Source organism: Podarcis muralis, chromosome W (genome assembly GCF_964188315.1).
Source record: "Podarcis muralis chromosome W, rPodMur119.hap1.1, whole genome shotgun sequence".
NCBI lineage: Eukaryota > Metazoa > Chordata > Lepidosauria > Squamata > Lacertidae > Podarcis > Podarcis muralis.
The window spans coordinates 21,451,294-21,454,488 of NC_135674.1; the positions used below are offsets into that span (position 1 = coordinate 21,451,294).

General features: G+C 44.6%; 1 pseudogene; it reads left to right on the plus strand.

Annotated features, from left to right (window-relative positions):
• The first annotated feature begins 1,809 nt into the window (after positions 1 to 1,809).
• On the plus strand, positions 1,810 to 2,894 carry LOC144326350 (E3 ubiquitin-protein ligase RNF4 pseudogene; annotated as a pseudogene).
• The last annotated feature ends 301 nt before the right edge of the window (positions 2,895 to 3,195 follow it).

The following is a 3,195-nucleotide window of genomic DNA, read 5'->3' on the forward strand; positions in this document are numbered from 1 at the left end:
GCGTGCTGGGCCCATAACCCTGTTGCGTATTCCTCGCGGCACTTTCAGCGAAACACTAAGAGTTCCAGGTTTTTCCAGTGCAGTCTTTTTTAATGTGAGCTATATACAGGCATTTACAAAAAAAAAAAAAAAAAACAGTCCATACAGAGTACCTACAAACGAATACTCTCCACCACAGCACCACCACACTACAGCACAACCACCACACCCACTGTTAAACAGGCTTTCCTTTTAAAACAGGTGATAGCCAATCACACTAATCACACTCCTGCTGAGTCACTCTGACCCAGCAGAGTATTGCATCATCCTGTTGAAGCCTGCAGACTTATCCAGTATCCTGCGAATCCCAACAGGCCCTTGGAGATGGACCCAGGTGTCCGGGCAGAACAATGGGGGTGGAGACGCTGCTTCAGGTATACTGGACCGAGACCGTTTAGGGCTTTAAAGGTCAGCATCAACACTTTGAATTGTGCTCAGAAACGTACTGGGAGCCAATGTAGGTCTTTCAAGACCGGCGTTATGTGGTCTCGGCAGCCGCTCCCAGTCACCAGTCTAGCAGCTGCATTCTGGATTAATTGCAGTTTCTGAGTCACCTTCAAAGGTAGCCCCATGTAGAGCACATGGCAGTAGTTCAAACGGGAGATAACTAGAGCATGCACCACTCTGGCGAGACAGTCTGCAGGCAGGGAGGGTCTCATCCTGCGTACCAGATGGAGCTGGTAAACAGCTGCCCTGTACACAGAATTGACCTGCGCCTCCGTGGACAGCTGAAGGAGAAAAATAATCATTTCCTTAATAACATTTTAAATAGCGTATTTAACTAAAACAACAAAATTATAGCATATGTATCCATGTTTGTTAACTGATGTGGTTAAACGTGCGGGTTTTTTTGTTAAACCCCCCCCCCCAAAAAAAAACTTAGACTGAGTTTTAGCACACATGAAAGACTTAAAACAAATACTTCTTTCCTGATGAATAGCCTTTGGACTATAATGTAACTTAAATAGAAAACTATCTTTGGAAAGATCTTTCCTCCAAAAGCATTTTATTTTAAAAATCCAATTTAAATAAAAACCAGATTTTTTAATTATTCTTTTTTAAATCATTGATTTTTATCCACCCTGTTGGGTGTACACATTGAATGTGTCATACCTGGAAAATACCTCTTGCAAGAGCAGCCATAGGAGGTGCATTCTAGTAGAGGCAACTCCAATGAATTTCATTTAAGATTTCCCATCGTCCTCAGCTTGGCTATGTGCCCTGGTTCTTCTTGAAGAAGAGACATTCATCATGAGTTCTTCCCTTCTCCTTATCAGACTCTTGTATAAAGAGGACTGTCAAGGTAGGGAAAGATGCTCCACCTCGTAATAATCCTAATTGTTTTAGCTAATCTCTTGGCTGAAAGATAGAAAACTAATAGTTGTGTGCCTGCTTCTTAGCCTAATCCTGTTTCTTCCCACGTGAATGCAGTTCTATAGAGTAACATGAAAGACACCCTAACTCAGGCTTCCTCAACCTCGGCCCGTCCGATGTTTTGAGACTACAATTCCCATCCCCCCTGACCACTGGTCTTGCTGCCTAGGGATCATGGGAGTTGTAGGCCAAAAACATCTGGAGGGCCGAGGTTGAGGAAGCCTGCCCTAACTCCTCAAGATGTTGAACTTGCTCCAGCTTCGGAGTACCTGCTATAAAAGAGACAACTCTAAGAAAGTCACGGTGCTCCAAAGCGTCACCAGTTGCATCAAGTTGCTTTAGAGAGAGCATTCATGATCATCATTATCACATTACAGAATTGCTTGGCGACTAAGCAGGGAGCAGCACACGGAGATAAGGGGGGAAGCAAGTACTCTGCAGCCTGTGCCTCTCCCATCCCTGTGCATCATGAGTTCAACAAGTACAGAATGTAATGCAACCCAGCACAGCAACAGCAAGAGGGGCAGTCGCAACACCTCCGCAAGACCTCCTCATACTCTGGACAAGATGATGGTGGGAACTGCTTCTGAACCCTGTATCCCCTCCTCCTCCGCCTCCGCCTCCCTGCCACACAGCCTTAATGATAGAAGTATGGATGTGGAAGTAGTTGACCTCACTTGCGAAACTTCAGAACCTCTAGTTGTTGATCTTACGCAAGACGCTTCTCTTGTGCTTGTTGGAGAGAGTGGGCAGCAGCCCGATAGAGAGTTCAGACCTCAACCATTGTCTGACAGCCTCATATTTAGTGGTGGTGGTGGTGGTGGTGGTGATAGCAGACACACACAGAGTGGTGCTCTTGCCACTAGAAAGCTCCCCAGAGAAGTGGGAAGGAGGGAATTTGCAAGATCCTCAGGCACTTTGAGTTGTGGAATTTGCATAGACAGCTTTGCAGAGATTGTGCAAAGCGGACGGCTTATAGTGTCAACAACATGTGGCCACATCTTCTGTAGTCAGTGCCTCAGCAATTTTCTTAGGTATGCTAACTTTTGCCCAATTTGTAGGAGGCATCTCACTCCAAAGGAGTATCATCCAATTTATATGTGAAGACATGGGTGTTCCTGAACACAGTCTAATGTGGCCTTCATAAACATGAGTGAACTCCAAAGAACACACCAAGTACAGTATATATGACTTCAATATGACAGTTAGCAATTTCACTTTTTCCCAGTTGGCCTCCTTATAGTCCAGTTGTACTGTTTCAGCTTTGTTTTGCTTTAAGGTTTTTGCGGCTCACATTTTTTGAGGTCTGTAGACGTTTGAAGAACAGCTTGGAGGATATGTCTGCTGCTGCCACATTGCTTTGTGCCGATATCTCATTTCTGTTCTAGTTCTGTTGCTGCTTTGAGAAAAGACTGATGTTGAGTGAACTCATCTATTCAAGACTAGGCTATTCATAGTCATCTATGATAATACAACCTGCAGCTTCTTTTTGCAATTTGCCTTGTAAAAAACCAAAGCCAACCACTCACTGGTGGAAGTCTGTTCCACATCTACTTGTTTTCTAGTGGCAAACCCCTCTTTCTGTTGATGTAGCCCTAATAAAGACCAAGGTTTATACAACACTGCGACTCATTTCTAACGCTGCATGCATAAATGGTTTATTACAAAGAACTCCTGGTGGTCCGAGTCTTCTCTTGAAGAGAATACAGGCATCATGTTAGTGTTAGGATTCTCAGCCGCAGTCAGAGGTAACTGGCCTCACACCAGGCATTCGGCTCGAGA